Raw genomic sequence first — 26442 nt, forward strand, 5'->3', positions numbered from 1 at the left:
TAAATCAGAGGGATTTCAAATTGCATTGTTATGATGGCTGATCTTACGCATTCATGACCTGAGAGTTGCGTCTCTCTGCTGACCGTGTGAGACTCTAAGAAAACAATCTCTGTCATGGTCGTGCGTCAGAAGCAGAGATGCGTCAGTGAATTCCTGACAAATCTGCATTGCTAATGATGGTGACTATGTAGAAAAATAAATTCTTAAGCACAAACAGTCACTTGTTTTAATAGTACAACTTACGTCTTCGTAGGTCTTCAATTTTTTGTTTAAAAAAAGAGGTTTTACTTTTGGAACTACTCTCGCAGAAAATATCAATTTCAAACCTAAGGGACCTAAGAATTAAGCATTTTTCTAATAATGAATCAAATCACAATTATTAAGCACAATGGTACAGTAGCATTTAAAAAAAAATGATTCTCATAGATGTTCGTTCAGCTCGACCAAAAATTGACGAAAACCGCCGAGATATGGCGAGCGCTGAATCAGTTGATCGGCGAATCAAAAAGCGATAACAAACGCAGTTAGCCAATCAGACGACTTTTGATAAATTGGAAGAAAAAAGTTGTTTTTTTCTTTTAATCTTTACTATTATATAAAAGTTACTTTGTGTGTGTATGTGTGTGTATGTGTGTGTGAGTTTCTCATAGGTTCCGAAACAGCTGAGCCTGTCTTTTTCAAATTTTAAACAAAGGTAATTTATATTTCTGGTAGTGTTTTTAAATGTGTTTTTTACAGGAATTCATCCGATAAGTATCGAAAATCGAAAAAATCCCACCTTAAAAATAGTCTTTCTTCTTTTATAGATAAAAAAGAATTTTCACAGGGGAATATTTTACGTTACACTGGTGCAGCCTTCGTCGGTATAACATAAAATATTTCCCTGTAAAATTTCTTATTTTTATCTATAAGAGAAGAAAGACTCTTTTAAAGATCGTCAAGCTCAAATATCAGCTGACGTGATATTGTAAACAAACATAAATGGAATTTGATGAACGACATTATCATTGCAATTCTGAATTTGTGAGATGAGATGTGAATGCTTGTACTGTTTATTAATCGGACTATTTTTCTCATCTTGGGTGTTATTAGCACGTTTCGGTCACCGCAACCTGTGACCTTTTTCAGGTGGTGAGAACATGCTTCTTTTCCTATTAAGGAAAAAGAGGGTTGGTTCCTTTTTTTTTTTTTTTTACATGGGGGTCACCACTTATCAAGGCCCGAAGGCCACTCAGGGATATGGGTTATTGCGTGTACAGTAATCAATGAGATAGTATTGTAGTAATCATTAGTATTGGGGGTTTTGATAGAGTGTTTTACTTAAGGTGGCGGTTTGTCAGGAGTTTGTTTATGTTGGACTTGAAGATGTCCAAGTTGTAGTCAGGTGGGAAACAGGCAAGCGGCAGAAAGTTCCACTGGCATGCATTTCTAATACAGAAGCTTTGCTCATGGAATCTACGTTTGGATTTAGGCACAGATAGAGAGTGGAGAAAATTATTTACAGTAGTTTCAGCCAGACGGGTGTTTCTCATGAAAGATTGGCGAGGGGGGACGAGGGATTGGAGCTCAGACGAGCACCTGCCATGGAAATAGCGATAAAACAAGGATAGGCTCCCAACGTCTCTTCTGTGGGAGAGAGGTTGCAGGGAAGAGAAAAGGGCATACCCCACTAAACCACGGTCTATTTTGTACTCTGTCAAGGCAGGATGGGCTGTTTTTAGCAGCTTCTGCCCAGATGTGGCAGCAGTACTCCATCCTTGGATGTACTTGGCTTTTATACAGATAGAGAATTGCATCAGTAGTGAGATATCTTCTGGAGCGGTAGAAGGATCCCACCATTTTCCCAGCGTCCCTGGCAACAGATTTGATGTACATGTTCCATTTCAGATCAGGAGTAAAGGTCAAACCCAGAAGCTTGTCAAAACATGGAGCCTCCCATGCCTTGGATGAATTAAAAGTGACCAGCAACCTCTTCCCCCATTGTACCAGGTACTCAAGATCAGAGGAGAGAGAATTAGAAAGAACTTTGTCATTTACGGCCTTTGATGTGTTGGTCATAGATGGTCGTGTCATCAGCATAGATGTCAACAAATGATTTAAGTATGTGTTTTGGGAGATCATTGATGTAGATCAGGAAGAGAGTTGAGCCCAGGATGGACCCCTGGGGGACTCCAGCATTAATACTGTGGGGCTCTGATTTCTGCCCATCATTGTTTTCTCAATCATTAAATCTTTTTTCTCTGATAGGCTCATAAGAGTAGTCTCTTATGAGCCTATCAGAGAAAAAAGATTTAATGATTGAGAAAACATTTCCAGTAATACCGTAGCTGGAAATCTTGTGAAGTAGGCTCTTATGCCATACCTTATCGAAGGCCTTAGATATGTCAAGAGCAATTGCCCTGGAAAGGAAGCCTTTGTCAAGAGATTCACTAATCCTATGTGATATAACCGTTAGCACATCTGCTGTAGATCTTGCAGAGCGGAAACCATATTGCAGTTCACTAAGAAGGTTGTTTCTGTTAAGGTGGTTGACTACTTTATTTAATATGGATTCCAACAACTTACTCATGACACACAGGAGACTTATTGATCTGTACTGAGAGGGAGATGACTTTTCACCTGAATTCTTAAATACAGGGCATACTGATGAGGTTTTCCAGGGTGTTGGAAAGCATTTCTCCTTAAGGCAATGCTTAAACAGTTTTGTGAGTATGGGGGCAAGTTCTGGTTGGAGCTTTTTCAGCACTATAACTGGAATGCCGTCAGGGCTAGTTGCTTTACTGGAATCAAGGTTCTTGATTAGTTTGGCGACCTCACGCACAGATATTTGTATGTTGCATAGCGTGTTGTCTGTTATAGGAGGAAATACAGGGAGTTGATGGTCATTGTCACATAGGGCCTAGGGTAGAATTAGCTGCAAAGTTCTTGGCAAATAGTTTGACCTTGTCTGATGCTGACGAGATGACTTCAGGTCCATTAATGATAGTTGGGATAGAACGCACGCTTCTGTTCAAGATCCTGTTTGCTATTTGCCAGAAATGTGGGAACCAAGCTGCTGCTCAGCTACTTTGGATTTAACGGACTGAGCATATAGCTCTCTTGCATGTTTTATTACTCTTTTACAGTGGCTGCTGGCAGTCCTGAAAGCAGCTTTAGTTTCAGTACATCTATTTCGTTGGTAGCTATGGAAAAAGTGATTTCTGTGCGCAATGGCAGCAGCACATTCAGAGGAGAACCATGGCTGGCTGTTAGATTTTTGCTGGAGTTTTTTGGATGGTATGAATCGGTCTATGTCTACAATTAACCATTCGGTCATGTCTGATACTATAGAGGACACATCCTTTTTAAACATGGAATGCAGAAGTAGGTCAGATATGAATGTACGGAAGCTATCCCAGTCAGCCATAGAGTATCGATATACAGTATGGTGGAGGGGTACGTCTGAAGACTTATTACATTTCATTTTTATCTTAACTGATACAACGGAGTGGTCAGAGGATCCCAGAGGAGATAGAATGGAACATGAACACAGCTCAGGGGAAGTTGTGAGGAAAAGGTCTAGAAGGCTTGCATATTGAGCACATATCGGGCACACGGGTAGGTTCGTGAACAATCTGAGTGAGGTCATCAGCAATGGCAAAATCATGACAAAACCTTCCCTCGTCATCGGTTTTATTTGAGTGGGTCAGCCATTCCACATTATGGACATTGAAGTCACCGCAAATGTGAATGTTAGCCGAAGGATGAGTAGACAGGATGTGGTCAATTTTCTCAGATATGCTCTTAAAGATAGTAACACCACTGTTGTGGGGGGCGATAGAGGGCAAATATAAATGCAGTGGTGTAAGCTAGTGCAACCCGGAAGCACATATAAGGTAAATTATGGTCTTCTCTGGAGATATCCCTACCATATGGAAAGCCATCTTTGATGTAGGCACATATTCCATGCTCATGGCAATCTCGGGGGTCAGATTTAGATGTTAAGTTAGAGTATCCTTTAATTATGAATTCGTCTAGAGAAGTGGTTGGCCCTATGCCAGTTTCACTTAGAAAGAATATGTCCGGTTTCCTCTCCTGTAATTGTGTTTCAACCTCTGGAAGGTTGGAACGTAGACCCCTGATGTTGGAGAAGGAGACCTGGTAGTAGGGGTCTACGTTGGAGGATGGGGTTCTAAGTTTATTCGTGTTTCTTTTTTGGAGATTTGTCATGATTGTTGAGGTTTTGGGGTTTGTGGAGCAGGTCAGTAGACTTGGTTGGAGCAGAACAGTAGACTTGGTTGGAGCAGAACAGAGAGGGAACATAAGAGAGAAAAAGACAAGAAATGTTTTTTTTTTTTGGTGGCACATGATAAGGTAAATCCGTAACAATTACCCACTAGTATGGCATCGAGAGGCCCTACCAGAAACTACTGTATGGTCCAGAATCCATTCACCAAATGGCAATACAGCAGCCCCGCTACTTTGCACCTGCTGATAGGACAGCCTCCTTAGTGGTTAATCCAAGGTTCGGGTCCCTGACTATTAGGCGGGTAACGTCATCTCAGGCTACTCTTTACAAAGTACTACCGACCTGGAAAGCAGCTTTTTCTTCACCCTTTGTCAGAAAAATCATTCATTGGAAATGAGGACTGAAGGACAAAAAAGGAGAAGCGAGAGTTACTGGAGCTGCCGGTAACACATCCACATGCATTATCTACTCTCCATTGGGGAAAAAAGAATTCAAACCGTTTGATTGAGGGTGGGTCCGTAGATCATGAAGAAGGTTCAATCATCAGGGGTCATTAAGATATTTGTTTAAAGTTTTCTATGGCTCAATTTTTCGGGATAACTATACTAATTGTTAATATTACTGAAAAAAATATGTTTTACGAAACAGAGGATCGATACTCATGCATATTTTTTTAAAACATGATGTAAGAGGGACAACTCTAAGAAGAAAACAGAGTTTTTTGTTATTGTGAAATTACTTCCCTTGGGATGGGCATATATCATGTTTTTTTTCCTGTAATTTTGTAATTAGAGGCGTCCGAATGCAACTTAGGTCCATGCTGGGGTGACTAATGGTGTTATTATTTTCTATTATATGTGCTGCCTCTTTAAGTTTTCGGATCCGCCATCTTTTCTTCTGTATCCAGTATTTTGACATCATCCCACATTGGGGAATGGTTACTCCCTTTCTTCCACACATGTTGAGCTTTTCTCTGCGTGTAACAGATTTCGGTGTTTTTTTGGTCTCACTTTGAAGGGGCGGCATGTTTCACCTTTGTAGAGTTTCCCGCACTCACATGAAATCTCATAAACGCAGTTTTTTTGTCATGAGTTTTCAGGCGGGAGTTTTACTTGCATCAGGTATTTTCGGAGTGTTGAGTTTCTCTTAAACACTGTCCTAATATCGTGTTGACTGCATATTTAAAAAAAAAAAAAATTCAGATAGGCCCTTCGAGTATGATATGCAGACCGTGATGGGATTTTGGGTGATGTCTCTTGGTGTTTGATCTGGACTTTCTGAAGCTGATATCATGCTCTCTAGGTAATTGTTCCGATGAAGAATTTTTGATAAAATAAATCGGTAACTATCTTCCATCAACACACAGATAACACAAATTCATTTTTGTTGAAAAAAAAAAAAAATGGAAAATTCTATAAAATTATCAAACATGATACACACACAGACACACACACACACAAACACACACACAGACACACACATACAAACACACACACACACACATACACACACACACAGACACACACAAACACACACACACATACACACACATACACATACACACATACAAACACACACACAGACACACACATACACACACAAATACACACACATACACACACATACACACACACACAAACACATACACACACAAACACACACACAAACACACACACACACACACTTATTTTTGAATTTACAAAAGGGAATTAATTTCGTATTGAACTTTTATTCGACATGTTCTTGTTTTTTATTCACTTGCATAGGATTAAAAATACATAAATATTGATAATATTTCACTTCATTCCGTATTATTTTTGGTAATGGAAATCACTCCAGACAAAGCATGACGCCAATGGTTGTAATTTAAGAAAGTATAAATACATTTCAAGATAGCAAAAGTAGCCAACGATGTGTTATATAGATAAATACCGCACCCGCCCCCCCAAAAATCCCCCAGCAATTCTTCCGCCTTTGTCAGAAACATCGCCCATAGAATGTCAAGGCTAAAGAATAAAATTAAGGAAGCGAGAGTTACGCGGCTTCCGAAAATAAACACAAGGTCTATTTTTTACTCTTCTTGAATGTTGGGACCTGAAAATTCTTGATTAAAAATACTTTCCTGAGCGACGCCCGTATATTCATCATCGTCATCATCATCATCATTATCATTATCATCACACAAACCAATTTAAATTATTCGTATTTAGATTCATCGGAAGACTGTTCTCCTATTGAATGTCATTTTCACTACGTTTCGGTCGATGTAACCTCCGACATTCTTTAGAATTACTTAGGACCTTTATCCAGTCATGGCGAACGGAACAAGAGCATGCTATTCCTGTGAAGTAAAGAAAGAGTTCCGTTTGAAATTCTGTCCAACTTTCCAAATTTGACAGAAAAATTCCCAATTCAACAAGATACACCTGAAGAAGGTCGGAGGTTACATCGATTAAAACGTTGTGAAAATCACACTCAGGATGAGAACAGTAGTCTGATGAATCCAAATAATACGAGCAACCAATCCTCATCTCAAAAATTCAGAAACGCAATTTAGATTAAAAGAATAAACTGAAATGTGCCAGACCGACCGAACGACAGACAGAGCCCCACATGAAGATGCAAGGACGCTTAAAAATAAAAAAAATAAAGGATAAACAAACAAACAAACAAAATTAAAAACAACAAAAGCAATAAGATACATACAAAACAAAGAGAGATTGCCGATATTTTAGTGCGAAGATGTAAAAATAGCCGAAAGGTTTGAATTAGCTCGCCAGCATTTCCCATCAGTCCAGCCCAGCAGAGGCGGTCAACAGGAAAGCTGAGGGGTGAGGTGCGTGGGATGAAAGACGAGGGCGGATTAAATGTCCGACTTTTGGATGTTCGACTTCTTCCAGCGTCTATTTTGACAAGTATCCATTATGAGGAATAGTTCGTCGGTGAGCACCAAATACAGAACTTCAAAGAATATCATTTCAATAATTAGAAAAAAAAATAAATAAAAATAAATAAATAAAAAAATAATTAAAAAAAAAAAAAAAATTAAAAACAAAAAACAAAACAATAAAGCAAAAACATAGCAACAATTTCTTTTTTCAAAGCCAAATAAAATTATTTCAATTGCTATTTCTATTCTGAATATTTTTCGTTAACTTTGTTTAGTGAATCAGATAAAACCTTTTTGCAATTTGTTATCTCGAGTTCGAGCTTCAGTAAATCTTCCACAATTTCAGACTAAATTATGTTCCGCAGTTGCAGTCGTTTTTATTTTTTTATTTTTACTCTTATTTACTCTAAACAAGACGTATTAAATATTAGGGATTACTATTTGGGATCATATATTGACTGTGGGGAGTTGAGAATAGAGATGTCTGTTCACATTGCTATTAAACTTGCTCAGTTTAATAGAGACAGGGAAGCAGGAAACAGGGAAGGATTTTTCCAAATCTAGCACTCTGAAAAAGAAAACTATAAGAAACTTTCTGGCATCTAGAGACTTCAACAGTGAAGGGGTGAAATTTTGCTACTTGTTGTGCTAGTTAGGGGTATATATGCCGAGAGGGCACAAGTGACATGAGTTCATCAGAGCACATTCCATTAAAATACTTGCAAAACAAGCACAGAGATTCAACATTATGGTGATGTGACAGAAGTTACTGCTTAGCCGACAGTGCGAAACCTACCAAATTTGAGACTCATTCTTGGATCTTGTCTAAGAGTGAGAGACTAGTGGTAGATGCACTAGTCCAGATGTGGCAGCAATACTTCAATCATGGACGAAGTGTAGCTTTGTAACTGTGTAAGATGCTTTTGGGGGTGAGTAATGTTTTAGCACGGAAGAAAGAGCCCACCTTCTTTGCAGCAACCGTAGCAATATCCTCAATTTATTAGTTCCAATTCATGTTGCCTGTGAATGTTAGGCCGGGGAGTTTGAAAGATAAGCACTCAGGTCGTGTGTTATTGCTCATGGCAATCATAAGTTGAGAAGGCTTTTTTGTAATTGTTGAAGGAAAGAAGTTTTATCTTAGTAGCATTAAAAGTTATTCACCTTTTATGGACCAATTTCACTACAGACTGAACGTTGCTTCCTACATTATTTTTTACTCTCATATTTACAATAATAGAGCGTGCTGTCATCAGCGAATATACCCATCTGAGATTCAATTTTATCAGTAACAAGCAGGCCGCCCGGCGTTGCCTGGTCGTAATAAGCATGGATATAATTTATATTATTCATACAGAAACTGAGACATGTGCATGCGAGTATTATGTTTATTCTTTCTAAACAGTTTACCATTTGTAAATAAAAAATACTTGGGCATAGAATCAAGTACGACAATCATTAGGCTAGTTTGACACGATCTTTAAAAAGTGTTTTTAAATCTACTTATTTTTAAGATAATGAATCTGTAATCATCTTGTAAATGCTAAGCTTCTGAACAGCACTGTGGATCTAGGCAATCCCGTTCTACTGTGGGTATGCTATGGCAAAAATATAAAAATCCGACAACCCCACATACCAATTTTTTCAATTTTGACCTCTTAGCAGCCCGTTTCCGAATGAAAACTGATTTAAAAAATTTTTACATCTGAATATCCTACATACGAAATTTTAAGAGTGTAGATCCCAAATCCGTTGAGTATATAGGTTGAGAAGTGTCCCCTCACACACGCACACATTCTCGCTTTTATAGATATATAGATAATAACGGTCCAAGGATCGACTCCTGAGGCACACGCATTAATATCATTGTGTACACATATGATTATCAAGGACAACGTGGATTTTTATCTTGTCTATAAAGGATCTGATTATGTTTAGTATTCGTTCAGAAATACTGTATGATTTAATTTTCATGAAAAGCCTTTGGATATATCAAAGGCTTCAGCTATAGCTTCTCCTGCCTTATCCAGTGCATAGTATATGCGTTCATATATCCACAGTAGAACGGAATTGCCTAAATCCATAGTACTGTTCAAAAGCTTAGCATTTACAAGATGATGGATTAATACTTGGTTGGTTGGTTGTTTTTGTTTTATGGCATATCAACCCTTTTTCAGGTTATTTAATGCCGAATCCAGTTATTTTGAAGAACAATTTTTTTAATAAAATATATTTGTTGTTTCCAAGTCGGTTTATATTTAACTCATAGTTGGGGCCCTAACAGGTACTACCACTCCGGGTCAGAGTGGACCTAGGAGCAATGGCAATTAAAGGGTGGCTCCACACTCCCCAAAGCCCGTAAACTGGGGCCTCACCATCGGATATAGTTTAAGGTCATATCCAGGAGTAGTTTTTCTTATGATATCATGGACATGAGAAGGGGTGATTTTCAGATTTACAGTCACCACTTACCAAGGTCTGAAGGCCACTCGAGGATAAGGGTTAATGAGTGTACGGTATTCAATGCGACAATATCATAGCAACCGTTAGTAGTGTAAATTTGATAAATCGGATCCCTTAAGGGGAACGGCTCGTCAAGAACTTGTTTACATTGGACTTGAAGACGACCAAATTGTAGTCAGCTGGAAAGCAGGCAAACAAAAGAGAGTTCCACAGGTGTGCAGTTTTAAGAAAGAAGCTTTGTTCATGGAATCTATGTTTAGGTTTAGGCACAGATAAAGAGTGTGGGAAATTATTGATAGTGGTTTCAGATAGACGAGTGTTTCTCGTGATAGTTTGGCAAGGGGGGAACATAAATTGGAGTTCAGACGAGCACTTGCCATGAAAATAAAAATACTTGTTCAGTGAGGTTTCGTGCTCACCTGAAGAACTCTTCACGAGTAAACATTAGAAATCTATATAAGTAGACACGCCTATTTTCAAATTAAATTTCACGTCTGTTGGTAATATAGTCTTAAGTTGTTAGCATGCATAAATCAAAATACATACATCTGTCTATCAGTATAATTTTGACAAAGTACAAAATCGACTTCACAGGGGATGGTTTTGTTCGTCTGGTCGTCATGCTTAAGTTTAAAATATGTTTTTCACCAGCCCGTTATGTTTGAGTTTGAAATATCATTGCAATCGGTCGATTCCCCGTTAAGTTTGAAATACTATTTCTTAAGTCTGTCATGTTCAAGTCTGAAATATCATTTTATCGATTCGTCATGCTTAAGTCATGCTTTCTTATATAGAAGACGTTTTGTTAGCGTTTCTCTACTGCATTGTTATATTCATGGCTGGTGATCGACTGAGCTGCGATCTTTGCATCTCTGTAAAACTTTCACAACTGCAGCATAATGATGTTAACCCTTTTGAGGACTTAGGGCTTCCCATATTTAAAAGCTTATGTCAGACTTTCTTCTGTGCTCACTTGAAGACGATGAAAACAAAAAATAGTCTTATTAAAGCATGGCGACTTCAGAGTTTCTCATCAATCTGATTTAATCCAAGCTCTGGGTATGTGTATATTCCTGGATACAAATTTATCAGATAAATCGTTTATAAATACAATCTATATATCTATAAAAGTGAAATTGTCTGTTTGTATGTGTGTCTCTGTGTGTACATTTGTCTACCAAACTACTCTGTCAATTTTCATTCTACAGGCTCGATATTTGACATAAGGGGTATTGAGATTTGGGAAAATCTTTTGAGTCAGGTTTCGGCCAGGAATTTGGCTGTCAATGTGTCAAAGTTCAATGATTTGACCTTTGAAAACTCTACCAAACTCCTCCGCTAATTTTGGGTCTAAACACTTGAAATTTTAGATGTAGATTACTTTGACATTAATCAAACTTTTTAATTTGATTTGAGCTCAAAACAATAAATGTTAAGGGGTCAAAATTGAGGTAAAAGTTAAAAATAATTTGACCTCTGCGATCTCTACCAAATTACTCAGTCCATTTTTGGTCTAAACATTTGAAATTTTACATAAAGTGCATTCAGACATACGGCAAGCTTTTTCATCGTTTTTTGGCTGAAAATTTGGCTGCCAAGGGGTTCAAGTTCAAAAGATTTGACCTTTGCGGTCTCTAGCAAACTATTCAGCCAATTTTGAGTCTAAATATTTGACATTTTACATAAAGGGTATTCAGACATGCAGCAAGCTTTTTAATCAGTTTTAGGGCAAAAATTTGTCTGCCAAGAGGTCAAAGTTGAAAGAGTTGACCTTTGCAGACTCTACCACACTCCTCCTCCAATTTTGGGTCTAAACACTTGAAATTTTATATGTAGGTTACCTGAACATGAGTCGAATTTTTTAATATATATATATATATATATATATATATATATATATATATATACACACACACATATATATATATACACACACACACACACACACACACACACACACATATATATATATGTGTGTGTGTGTGTGTGTGTGTGTATATATATATATATGTGTGTGTATATATACAGACAGAGCCCTGACCTTCAAAACAAAGATAAAGGTATACGAGACTTGTGTACTACCTGTCCTCTTATATGCCTCGGAAACATGGACGACATATCGCTGTCATATCAAGGCTCTGGAAAGATTCCACCAGACATGCCTACGCAGGATATTTAATGTCACCAAACAAGCTCTCTTGTCCGATGAAGAGGTGCTCAAGAAGGTGAGCACATTCAGCATAGAGGCTCGAGTCTTTCGAAACCAGACTCGATGGGCGGGTCACGTAGTGAGAATGGAGGATTATAGGATACCTAAGCAATTGTTCTATGGGGAGCTTGAATGTGGCAAACGACCCAATCACAAATCTCGGAAAAGGTACAAAGATGTAGTTAAGGGAAACCTGCGGGCACTTGGCATAGAAATAACAAGGTGGGAAGAGATAGCTGAAGACCGGGAAAGTTGGAGGCGCTACGTCTACGCGGGATGTGAGAATTTTGAGGTTTTGAGAGTTGAGCACGCCACTATAAAGCGAGCCTTACGAAAGCGAGAGGATACAGAGGACTTTGATCTCAACCCCGCGTACTCGTGCGGGATATGCGGCAGGGTGTACCTGTCAAAGGCAGGCCTCAAGAGTCATGGAACTACGCACGCGGGACATGAACTGGGAGCACAGGAGGGAGGGGGGCGGTCACCAACAAGGTTATCCTGCAGAATATGCGGCAAACTGTGCAGGCCGGGTGGGGCTATGTGGAATCATATGCGGACTCACTCACACACCATCGTATCGTGAGGGTTGGCCGTCTTCTGTAAAGAAGTGGCATTCACCATATATATATATATATATATATATATATATATATAAAGTTATGAACAGTACATAGGGCCCGAGCTAAGCCGGGCTGAAGGTCTAGTGAATAATAAAAGTCCAATGATCGACCCCTGAGGTAAAGACGCATTAATATCATGTTGTTTGGACATGCGACCATCGAGGACAACCTGAAGTTTTCTCTTTTTGAAGAATAGACTGATTATGTTAAGTATTCGTCCAGATATACCGTATGATTTATTTTTCAAGAGAAGCGCTTCAAGCCCCCCCCCATATCTATATATATATAAATGTAATTTTTGATTCGTTAAAAGTGAATAAAACCATATTTCTACGTTACCAATTTAATTGAAATTTTCAGAAAATCTATTTTTAAAGTCAAAGAATGTTTGCATGTTATTAAAATAATTTAACATTGCGAATTATAAAAATATTAAATTATAAATGAAAATATTTTTCGTAACTGCAAGATTGTCCCCATTTCATTTCCGGTAGAAATGAGCCTTTCACTTATTGAGATAAGTATTATTTGTATTAATTTTTATGATACTCATGCAGAGAGTGATCCTTGCTGAAATAATAACGTTATTATTTAAAAAGCCATTCTTAACATGGGGAGGGGAGGGTGTTTTGTACCTATTCTGTACTTTAACCTTACAATTGAATAAAAAAAACATATCGTAAAACTTTAATTTGGAAATACGATTTAAAAAATAGCGCGGATCACTCTCTGCATTTTTTCCTTTTATTATTCTTAAAGAGTAAAGCTTTTCTTATTCATGAAAAGAGTTAAGCCTACGTAAATAAATAAATAAATAAATAAATGTTTGTACACGTGACAAATTATCAATAAATGGTTTAGTTACTTTTTTTTTATAATTATTTATGAAAAGAGTTAACGTAAATAATCTTTGTAAAAGTAAGATCAAAAGTGCCGTAGTTGTACTCCCATGCATAATTTCTATACTTATAGGATTTTGGAAATTTTTTTCATTGGATTATTATTGATTGGACACTAATTAAACAGATTATTAAAAAAAAAAAAATTTAAAAAAGAAATTATTTCGACATTTGAAAGTGGTGCTCACTTTTTAGTTACAACGTTCTGATAAATCAGTCACCATAGAAAGTAAAAATAATACGAGTCTCTACCGCATTTGTAAGTCAGAAATATATTTGTTTCTCAAAGAAAAAAAATAGATTGAACATGACTTTTTTATTGTTTTTATGAAAATAAAGTTTCGAGTTTAAAAAATTTTTTTTTTTACTTATTTAGTTAAAAGTCAGTTTGTGGGTGTTTTTTTTTTTTTAAATAATTTGTTTTTATGAAAGGTGAGAGTTTTTTGTTTTTTTTCCAAACTTTTGTTTTTTTTTTAAATTTTTTAAAGTATTATAAATTTCACTAACATGCTGGAGAAATGTTGGTGCTAATGCAGAGAGTGATCCGCGCTATTTTTTAAATCGTATTTCCACGTTTAATTAAAGTTTTATGATATGTTTTTTTTTTTATTCAATTGTAAGGTTAAAGTACAGAATAGGTACAAAACACCCCCCCTCCACATGTTAAGAATGGTTTTTAAAATAATAACATTATTATTTCAGCACGGATCACTCTGCATGAGTACCGAAATGTTTAATAATTTGGTACTTTTTTAGATTAGGTCCACCTCCACAATTTTCCTTTAAATGACGACATTTCTAGATTTTTGAGTATGCTGAATACGGAAATCGCATTGAAATTTTACGGGAATCAGTAGTTATCAAGATATAAAAAGTTATATTATGCATTGTATTCTTTGGCGGCCATCTTTTTATGCGCGCACGCGCCATAAACAAATGCCCGCGCATAAAAAAGATGGCCGCCAAAGATTAGAATGCATAATACAACTTTTTATATCTTGATAACTACTTATTTCTGCAAAATTTCAATGCGATTTTCGTATTCAGCATAGTCGAAAACCTTTACAAGTCATCATTTAAAAGAAAATTGAGGAGGTGGACCTAATCTAAAAATTTACCAATGATTTTCCATCCCGTACGCCTCCCGATACATTGCTTCGTCAACATGCGACCATTTTATATCTCCCGAAGACATTTCCGTATTTAGCCAAAAAAAAAAAAAAAAAAAATGGGTGACCGATTTACCAGAACGTGGTAACTAAAAAGTGAGTATCCCTTTCAAATGTTGAAATAATTTTCTTTTTTTTAAATTTTTTTTTCATAATCTGGTTAGTGTTCAATCAATAATAATCCAGTGAAAAAATTTCAAAAAACCTATCAGTATAGAAAAAAATGTTATGTGCACACGCGTTAGCCTTGACTAGGGTGGGACTAAGGGAACGACCATTAAATAATTCTGTGGGTCGCCATGGAAATCAACGCCCAATGAGTACCAAAATAGGTTTCATGATATGAAGAAATTTTTTTTCGAAAAGTGGGTGATCACTTTTCCATCTAAATTAAACTTAAAATGAGCACCCACTTTCTGGCCACCCGAGGAAGGGGCATTTATTTTCGTGTTTATTGGCTTAAAGGTTTTTTGACAAGGCAGTTTGGTATGCGAGTGCATATTTAACAGTTTTCGTTTATACTCACGCGTAGCATAGACAAAGGCTACATCTGTGAAATGGAAAATAGTCTCATAGTTCAGGGGTTATTACCATGCAAAAGAAATCAAACAAAAAACTTTTTAGCCAAGAAACACACAGAAAAATAAAAAAAAACATAGCATTCATTTTTTTTCTATCGAATTCATTTGCTGTTTTTATTGAAAACTATTTTCCTCCGGATTTTTTATATAATTTTCCATTAAGGGCCGTGCGTCTCACATTCGTATATAACAAATTTTTTTTTGTAGACTTTGGTGTGCTAAAAAGGAATCTGCAAACCGTTTCTGTTGCAAAAAAAATAGTTTTTATGATATGAAGAAATTACTTTTTCGAAAAGTGGGCGATCACTTTTCCATGTAAATTTAACTTAAAATGAGCACCCACTTTCTAGCCACCTGAGAGAGGGGGATTGGCTAAACAGCTTTCGTTTATGCTCACGCATAGCGTAAACGAAGGCTACAGCTGTGAAATGGAAAATAGTCCCAGAGTTCAGGGGTTATTACCAAACAAAAGAAATCAAACAAAAAACTTTTTAGCCAAGAAACACACAGAAAAATGCCCCTCTCCCAGGTGGCCAGAAAGTGGGTGCTCATTCTAAGTTAAATTTACATTGAAAAATGATCACCCACTTTTCGAAAAAGTAATTTCATGAATATCATGAAAACTTTCTTTTTGCTACAGAAACGGTTTGCAGATTCGTTTTTAGCACACCAAAATCTACAATAAAATATTTCGTTATATACAAACGTGAAACGGGCTTTAAAGTAAAATAATACCGGATTTTTTGGAGCAGATTTGCCGTTTAGTTGTACAAATATCCTCAAACCAGGTAATCACTAAAAGGGACTTTTAAAATTCGTCACCTGTATCGAGCAAAAGTTTAAAACCTATGTCATGATAACATATATTGAGTGAGTTCCTAACAGTATTTTGTATAGTTTTTTAGTTTAAACTCATTTTCCCAAAATTTCCCCAAACTTAACGTGTTCGATACAGTCTGCTGCCATTTGTATTTTTCAGATATACCGATAAACATTGAATGTTTTTGAACCGATTATACATTACATAAAAAACACTAAAATCTTATCCAGCTAGGTAGAACATTTACTTTTCTTGCCTTTGATAACATTTATTTGTTATATATTTATTTTTTGACAACTTTTTTGTATCGATGTTTAGTAATATGAACCCTTTTCATTTAATGTAACGTTTAGTCGGCTTGAAAAACAGTGTTTATCGGTGTATTTGAAAGCTACAAATGGTGGCGGACACTGTGGATTACTTTAAGTTAGAGAAAGTGAGTTAAAACTAAAAAACTATACAAAATACTGTCAGAAACCCACCGATTATGCCAGCCTATGTCATGGTAACATATATTTGTGGGGTTTCAGACACTGTTTTGTATAGTTTTTAGTTTTCAACTTACTTTCCCAAACTTAACGTATTCAACAGAGTCTGCGACCATTTCTGTTTTTCGAGCCGATTAAACATTTTACATTACATAAAAACACTAAACAATTATCCAGTTAGGTAGAAACGTAACTTACCTTACCTTTGCTTTCATTCATTTGTTTTTGGACAACTTTTTCGAATCTGTGTATAGTACCCCCCCCCCCATCAACCAAATATTAATTACTAACTCACATTTTTGTATACAGAAAACAAAGCAAAAAACAAAAACATTTAGCGTTTCAACATTTTTGCTACATTCGGCTTCATCCACTGATTGTTGGTCGAGTCCAAACCATGAATGATTGACAGAAACTCCCGAGGATCCAGATGAAATTTTGCGAGAGTACCATTTTTTTTTCATTTTCGCCTTCTTTTTCACTTTTTGGAGTGGATTGCTGTACTAAGAATATAAGAAACATGCATTTTTCTCTTTTTATTAAATTTTTACATTACACCAAATTGAGCCACTGCAATGCGTGGCAGGGTACAGCTAATATATATATATATATATATATATATATATATATATATATATATATATATATATATATATATATATATATTATAGAGTCTAATAGACAGGGTCTAAATGAAAAAGTCTCAATAAAATATATTTAAAAGTGCTGTGCCTTGAGTATTGCAGTTATGATAAGCTCAATAGGTCTAATTATCTAGAGCGATATAAATAGAAAGAGTGAAAGATTAATAATTGTGAAATTATCAATCAGGTTTTCATAGGAGGAAACATATTAAAATCATATTTATATGTAAGATCGTTTCAGAAACCATCGTTTTATTCATTTGATATTTACAAATAAAACCATCGAGAAATAAATATTTCTGGATATCGTCTCCTCATCAACATAAATGGTGGTAAGAGGGAGAAGACACCAAATTTTTACCAGCTTATTGAAGTAAATGTAGTTTGTGAACCTAGAATAAAAAATTAAAAAAATATTAAATGGAATTTAATTCTTTTGTTTATATGATTAATATTAGATATATGTCTATGTCATACAATTTAACTAATGTGTAATGATATTTAATTGGTTGAATGATAAAAGAATGAAGAATGGTAGGAATTAAACTAGAAATCACAAGATTCGATCCTTGAACAAGCCACTAACAAATGTCTCATTTTTATTAAAATTTAAAATGACTTACCTTAGAATTAAAATAAACCGACATAAGCATTAATTACTTCCCTTTACTTACAAAGCAATTAGATTTTAAAAAAATGGTTGCAAATAACAACGATCTCTTTTAGATTTAAAAATATGTCCTTATCAAAGAGGGTTTAAGTACCGAAAGGCGTCCTTACGGTTAAAAAAAACAAACAATATGGAAACATTCTCTCACAAAGGTATTTAATTTGTAAACTTTTTTGTAAATTTAATTCCTTATCTTTGTTTAAATTTTATATTATATCGAAAGATTCTAAAACAAAAAACAGCGGTACTAGTGCACTTATTGATCCGTGCTGAAATAATAACGTTATTATTTAAAAAGCCATTCTTAATGGACATATTTTTAATTTTTTTTTTTTTTTTTTTTTTTTTTTTTTTTTTTTTTTTTTCTTACTTCGTTTTTATTTTATTTTTTGTTAAGGATTCAAGTCCTATAGATTTCACTGACATGTTGGAGAAATGTTTCAAAATTCTCCATCCCCTTGTCTGCTGTCATGTGGTATGCCTCCCGGTACATTGCTTCATCAACGTGGGACCATTTCATGTCTCCGGAAGACCCATAGATGTATTTTATGCGTCTTTTAATTCTTGACCAGTACCCTTCAATACTGTTTGTGCAGACTTCAGTTACAGGGTCAACGAAATGTTCCGAATGGTTGACTGTCCCGTGCCGTGCACATATCCGAGATTTCCTAAATTAGAATAGCTCCGCCACTGGTCTGTATAAATTGTTGACCCGACAGCAACACATTCCACAATTACTTGCTCCAATGTTCTTGCTGAGCGGGCCGAGATTCGCCGCAGGAATCCTTTCCTTTGGGTTCGGTCATAGAACCCTACAACCCATATCTGGTTTGTCACTCGGCCAATATACTTCCTCTTCTTAAATAATAGACTCTCGTCTATTTCTACAACATGTCCCGGACCGCCTAGCTTTTCCCAGTCTTTCAGCATTTTACTGGAGCAAATATCCCGGCAATACTGATACCACTGGATACATGTTTTCTCGCTAATGCCAATGGCGTTTGCCGACCCTGTAACAGGAGTTTGTGTTACGAAGTCGTATATTATTTGTAACAGTGTGGAAATGGTCATTTTTGCGTGTTCAAAAAATGTACCACTCCGTAATGATGTGATTTTTTTTTCGCAATAAAAGGGCAATAAAAAAAAATGCAATTTCTTGTCATTCACTTCCGTTCTCCGAAAGTGAGTGACCAATTTGCCAGAAGGAAATTTTTTTTCTTCATAATCTGATAGATTGTGTAAAATCGATACGTTTATTTCATAAAAACACACATAAGAATAAACTTAAAAAAAAAAAAAAATTCATTGTTATAAAAAACAATCGATGGTTACAAAATGGGTGACCGGTTTACCAGAACGTTGTAAATCTATAGGACTTGAATCCTTAACAAAAAAAATAAAAACGAAGTAAGAAAAAAAAAAATGAAACTTTCTTTTCATAACAAAAAAAAATAAAAATTAAAAATATGTCCATTCATTGTTATAAAAAAACAATTTCAGAAAAAACAAACATCGCGAGTTGAACAACTCCCCCCCCCCTGTAATTTTTTTCACCGATAGTTTTAATTAAATCTTTCGCTGGATTTATATTGTTTACACACTAATCTATAAGATTATGAGAAAAAAAAAAAATATCGATGGTTACAAAATGGGTGACCGGTTTACCAGAACGTTGTAACTAAAAAGTGAGCACCCCTTCCAAATGTCGAAATAATTTTTTTTTTTTTTTTTTTTTTTTTTCATAATCTATTAGATTAGTGTGTAATCAATGAAAATCCAGCAAAAGAATTTAATGAAACTATCGGTAAAAAAAATTACAGGTGGGGGGGGGGTGAGTTGTTCAACTCGACCGTTGTTTTTTCTTCAATTGTAAGGTTGAAGTAGGTACGAAACACCCTCCCCTCCCCATGTTAAGAATGGCTTTTTAAATAATAAACTTACCGTGTCAAATCGTATTTCCAAGTTTAATTAAAGTTTTATGATGTTATTTTTTTATTTTTATTTTTTTTTTATTCAATTGTAAGGTTAAAGTATAGAATAGGTACAAAACACCCTCCCCCTCCCCATGTTAAGACTGGCTTTTTAAATAGCGTTATTATTTACGTCCAGGTCACTCAGCTGCAGTGCTGCTGCTGCAGTGCTGCACTAGTACCAAAACTTCTTAAAATGTAAACTTAAAAAAATATTTACCGTTTTGACCACTTTATGTTATCCCCCCCCTCCCAAAATAAAAAAAAAACCTAAAAAGTATTTGTGCGCAATAAATATCTAAATTAAATGTAATGTTTACAAATACTTTCATTACGAGGACGGCACTTCTAAAAAATGTAAACAAAAAAAAAAATGTAAACGCAAAATGTCCGCAGAGACACGTGCTACAAACGAGGCAAGCTTCCCCCCCCCCCCAAAAAAAAATATGCGCGAACTATAATTTGAAAACGAGGCTTCTCTCTGCGGAGAAGGGGGTATTAATTTTGGCCATCTTGAATTCTTACGACTCGTAAAAGGTTAATATTTGGTATGAAATAAACAGCGTTCAAAACTACTTAAAAACAATAATAAATGATTCAGGTAGGTTGCAAAATAACTTTTATAGCTACTGTTAATATTTCTTTGTTGTATATTTTAATTTTTGACCACTTTTTTGAATCTGTGTACAGTAATACAAACCCGAAAATACTGAACTCGTAAAAACGAGTTCAGTATTTTTCAATTTTTAAACTTTACAAATCTATCAATTTTTCTATTGATTCTATTTTTACGATAATTTCAGGGTCAATGTGAAATTTTATGCTCTTTCCAATAAACTGAGTATAATATTTTAAACAAACGTTTTTTTTTTTTTTTTTTTTTTATTAGAAATTTATCTGTAAAAAATCCGAAGTTTAAAACCTTTTTAAATGAATCCTTGCTCCTTTAATTGAAAAAAAAAATTAGGGTTTGAATTACATTTTTTTTTTTTTTCCCGAGTAGTTATAAGCTTGGAAAGACAGGGGTCGAATTATTCAGTATTTTTCACGAAGTTTCTGACACGCCTAGTACACCACCAGCACCAAAACAGCTTTTCATACTTAGTTATTTTTTCCTTATAAAAATCTTATCCAAGTATAACATCAAAACATTTAATTACTATTTTTTCCTCCTTTTACCGTTCAACCAATTAAAAATCATTAAACGATAGTTTAATTGTATAACATATACATTATATCATAACAAATATAATTGAAAATATATCTAATATTAATCATAAACAAAAGAATTAAATTCCACTTAAAATTTGTTTTTATTTTAGATTTACAAACTATACTTACTTGAATAAACTGGTTAAAATATGGTATCTTCTCTCCCCTTCCATTTATGCTGATGAGACGATATTCAGAAATAGTTTACTTATTTCTCGATGGTTTTATTTGTAAATATCGAATTAACAAAAGGATTTCGTTTCCGAAACGATCGTGCATATAAATATGATTTTATGTTTCCTCCTATGAAAACTTGATTGATAATTTCACAATTATTAATCCCTCACCCTTTTCCATATATATATATATATATATATATATATATATGAGAAACTTTCCGGTGGATTCGTTTTATCATATATTTTTCCGTTTTCGTTTTTCCATATATATTTTTAAAACTTATTACTTAGCTCTACTTGCGTATTGAGCACTGTTGAAGTAAATACTGAAAATAGATACATAAAATTTAATGTAGAAACGTAAACTAATATCAAAGGCTTCCACCATAGCTTCCACTCCCTTCATCTAGTGTATAATAATTGCGCTCAGATGACCGTTAAAATACCCTCAGTAGAACGGGCTTGTCTAAATCCAGACTGTTGTCCAGAAAGAAGTTGAGCATTTACGAGGTGATGATGAACTAGTATATGCACCGCCAAAAATGGCCGCAAAATCAAGTTGTTGTTTTTTAAAACTAAATTACATTTATTAAAATCCATTATTTCTGAGTAACTTTTTTTTTTTTTCAGAAAGATAAAACCCTGAATTTTATCGTATAGAAAACAGAATAATCTAAAACTTTTTCTACTATTTTTAATTAAATTTTAAATGTTAAATTTTCCCAAAAAGTTAACAATTGACATTTTTTGTCTTGCACAAAAAACGTACTTAAATATTTAAAAAAAAAAAAGGTTTTTGAAATAATTATTTATTGTCTAAGATTTAGGATGATTTTCTAAGAGAATATGCAAAAATATATAAGTACCTGAATTTCAAATAATTCCACTTATTCATATAGGTAACCAGATATTTTGCATCTATGTAGAGTCTAGATCGGCTCTGTTTACGTTTGCGTTTGATAAGAAGAAAACTATGGAAGACCAAACAGGCCCAAAAAACTTATTTTTCAGTGACAAAAATTTCAATGTATTATTAACGCTGAGGCTGGCCAGTACCAGATGGGTGACCATTTGTATGAGTTTGGTTTTTAATGTGTATGTGTGTGGGGGCCAGGCTCCCCAAAATAAGGGGGGGGCAATTTAAAGCAGAATAAAAAAAAAAAATTATTTCAGCGCGTTTGGTCCACCGTAGTCGAAAGGCGGCAAACGTTTTCAAACGGGATCGAAAAAAATGATGCTATTTTTAACACAAAGGGCACAATATTTATCGATTTTTTTTTGTATCGATTATTCAAAGCATGCCCTGTTTAATAATGGTCATGCATTATTCGGCTCGCTAAAAAAAAATTGTTAATTTATTTATCAAAAATTTTAAAATGGCTTTTTTCGTATAAATATTAAAATATTTTTTTTTCTGTTTTGCTTAACTTAAATTAATTATTTTACTTAACATATTCACCGAATTTCACACTTCAAAACTCAAAAGCGGGATAATTAAACATAATCGAAGTTCTGATATTCAGACGTCAAAATAAGGTATGCAAACAATTTTTTTTTTTTTTTAATTTATAATTCTGTCCCTTACAACAACACAATGTTTTGTTCAGTTTCAGATGATTATTTTCAGCATATTTGTTCCCACTTCAAAACAAGGGGGGTTTTGTAAGCAAAATATATATATATATATATCGTTTATGAAAAATAAGTACACTGTTATAAAGTTCATTCTTCTAATAATCGCTGAAAATTTCGTATTGATCGGATAATTACCTGATTTTTGGTAGATTTTTAAAGACGGTCCGTCAAAAAGTACTGACCCCCCCCCCCCCCCAGTTTTGGCGGTGCCTAAACTAGTGTCTGACTGATTAACGACTTGAAAATTTTTTGCGGGAAGGCTGATTGGAGGCGAGGGCAATAATTCTTATTAAAGTTGTTAAAGATTCCAAGCGGTTTTCTCCTATTGTAGACATTACATTTCTATATGATTTTTTTTTACTGCAACGGATGTAAGATAATATATTTTCATTCCGTCGCAATTTAAACAAACAGACAAACAAACAAAAAGACGTGTTTTTATTATTGGTTGAATCATGTCAAAAATTTGCGTTTTATTTCGTTTCATGGATGTGATCTCGCCGAAGGATTGTTTACGTGGGTGGATCTCTCGCACAGGAAATGGTTGTTGAAAACACAAATTTGAGAATTCGTGATGGAATCTCTTGATTGATGAAACTAATCGATTGTCGGCAACGGAAGCGGCTTCTTATTTCCGTCAATCAATTGCTGAACATTTCTAATTGAACTACTGCGTTTCACACGGATCAATTGCATCGATCTAAAAGTGATCACTCACACGTCTCGCCTTTAAAGAAGTATCAGATGCAGTGCACAGTGCATTATCGAAGTTGCCGATGCGTTTGGTGTGCTTAGTAAAAATGATACAAGAAAGTCAGTAAGTTATGTCCATTCACCATGCGCGTTTAATGATTTAAAGGAAAACTGATATTTCAAACTTAAGCTTGAGCTTGACTGATCGACGAAAATGATATTTCAAATTTAAGCATGGCATATTTATAAAAATGACACTTCAAACTTAAGCATGACGTACTGGCTAAAATGGTATTTACAACATAAGCATAAATGACCGATAAAAAATATCTATGTCAAACTGAAGCATAGCAGATTAACGAAAATTATATTTCAAACTTAAGCATGACAAACCGATAAAATAATATTTCAAACTTAAACTTGACAGACTTACAAAAATTGTATTTCAAACTTAAGGCTGGCTAACCGATCGCCGAAAATGGTATTTCAAACTTAAAAGGGAATCGACCGATTAAAATGATATTTCAAACGCTAACATAACGGGCTGGTGAAAAACATTTAAAACTTAAGCATAACTGCCAGACGAAAGTGCTTTTTCGAACGTAAGCATGACAGACTGGCGTAAATATTATTCAAAATTTCAGTGTGATAAATTAAGATAAAGTGCATTTCTTTTAAATAAGTTCAAAGCTTTGAAGTCAATTCAATTACACCGTCACATGAAATACAATGATGTATGCAAAACTTGACCCTCTATTCTAAATGATCACATTTATTGAAAGACTAGCAGGGGTGATCGGCCTTACCCGGTCGTAAAATACACTTAAACATATTTTAATTCATGCCGATTTAATATTTACAGAACCAATTCGCTTGTGTATTATAATCTAACCTAGTAGTGTTGATTTGGAAAGTTAAAAAAAAAAAAAAAAAAATGACATCAGTGTCATCAACTAGAATCGAAACCAAAACATTTAGCGCTCCAGCCGCATTCTCCACCATTTGAAATACCGCGAGATAGACAAAAGATTTAAAATTAAACCACTTCAAGCTACATTTAAATTTACGCTTGCGCACACAAGTAATACAAATATGTTGGCAAGTTGAAATGAACATTTTGCATTTCAATTTGCCAACGTATTTCTGTACGCGTTATTCATTCATCCAAACAAAGATTTTATTCGTCGTAAACCATACTTCTTATATTACTATTTTCTGTAAATTTCAGTGTTGTGTGAGTATTAATTTAAGAGTTTATCGGATAAATATTTACGCACACAGATACATACATTTACTGTTTTATATGTAATATATATATATATATATATATATATATATATATATATATATTAGTGGAAATGGTAATTAATAAAAACTGAGGAAAGTGCTCAATACTGTCGTAGAGCAAATATGCGTTTTATTTTTTATTACCGTATCTTTCTGTTAAGTTACATTATTGTTTCAGCCACTTGGCCATTTGTAGGTTTTCTGTAAAAGTCTAAGGAAGCTACAGACGGCCCCCCCCCAAAAAAAACGGCCGGGTAGCTGAAACAATAATGTAACTTAAGATACGGTAATAAAAAAAAAATAAATAAAACGTGTGTGTGTATGTATGTATCTCGAATAATAGACAAAAGGTCTAAAAGAGCAAAGTTTTTGTTAAGGTATGAATTAGGCACCGCCAAAACTGGGGGGGGGGGCGGGGCAGGTCAGTACTTTTTGACGGACCGTCTTTTTAAAAATCTACCAAAAATCAGGTAATTATCCGATCAATACAAAATTTTCAGCGATTATTAAGAGAAGAATGAACTTTATAACGGTGTACTTATTTTTCATAAACGATATTTATATATATATATTTTTTTGCTTACAAAACCCCCCTTGTTTTGAAGTGGGAACAAATATGCTTAAAATAATCATCTGAAACTGAACAAAACATTGTTGTTGTAAGGGACAGAATTATAGATTAAAAAAAAAAAAATTGTTTGCATACCTTATTTTGACGTCTGAATATCAGAACTTCGATTGTGTGTGTTTTTTTTTTTTTTTTTTTTTTTTTTTTTTTACAAAGGCATCACCACATTATCAAGGCCCAGAGGCCACTCAAGGATAAGGGTTAAAGAGTGTACAGTAGAAATTGGTCAATATAGTAATCATTAGTAATGAAAATTTGGTAAATTTAATAACTTATATGGAACGGCTCATCAAGAACTTATTTACTTTAGACTTGAACACAACCATATTGTAGTCAGCCGGAAAGCAGGAAAACAGAAGACAATTCCACAGGCGTGCAGTTCTAAGAAAGAAGCTTTGTTCATGGAATCTACGTTTAGGTTTAGGCACAGATAAAGAGTGGGGGAAATTATTGATAGTGTTTACAGCTAGACGGGTGTTTCTTGTGAAAGTTTGGCGAGGGGGGACCATAGATTGAAGCTCAGTTGAACACTTTCCATGAAAATAACGATACATCAGAGACAAACTCGCAACATCTCTTCTGTGAGATAGAAGTTGCAAGGAGGAGAAAAGGACATCTCCTACGAGGCTACGAAGTCTATTTTGAACTCTATCAAGGCAGGACAAGTCCTTTCTAGCAGCTCCTGCCCAGATGTGGCAACAGTATTCCATCCTTGGACGTACCTGGCTCTTATATAGATAGAGAATAGCATCAGCAGTGAGATATCTACTGGATCGATAGAAAGATCCCACCATTTTTCCAGCGGCCTTGGCAACAGATTTGATATATGTGTTCCATTTAAGATCAGGAGTAATGGTCAAGCCCAGAAGCTTGTCAAAACTTGAGGCCTCCTGAAGACGAGAGCCATTCATTTCAATTGATGACAAATGTGGATTAGAATGTTGATGATGTAAAGAGAGAAGCTTGGTTTTAGATGGATTAAAAGTAACCAGCCACTCCTTTCCCCATTGTACTACGTGCTCAAGATCAGAAGAGAGAGAATTGGAGAGAACTTGGTCGTTTACTGTCTTAGATGTGGTACCATAAATGGTAGTGTCGTCAGCATAAATGTCTACAAATGATGTAAGGATATGATTTGGAAGATCATTAATGTAGATCAG

Source organism: Euprymna scolopes, chromosome 5 (genome assembly GCF_053919585.1).
Source record: "Euprymna scolopes isolate OS-2025 chromosome 5, ASM5391958v1, whole genome shotgun sequence".
NCBI lineage: Eukaryota > Metazoa > Mollusca > Cephalopoda > Sepiida > Sepiolidae > Euprymna > Euprymna scolopes.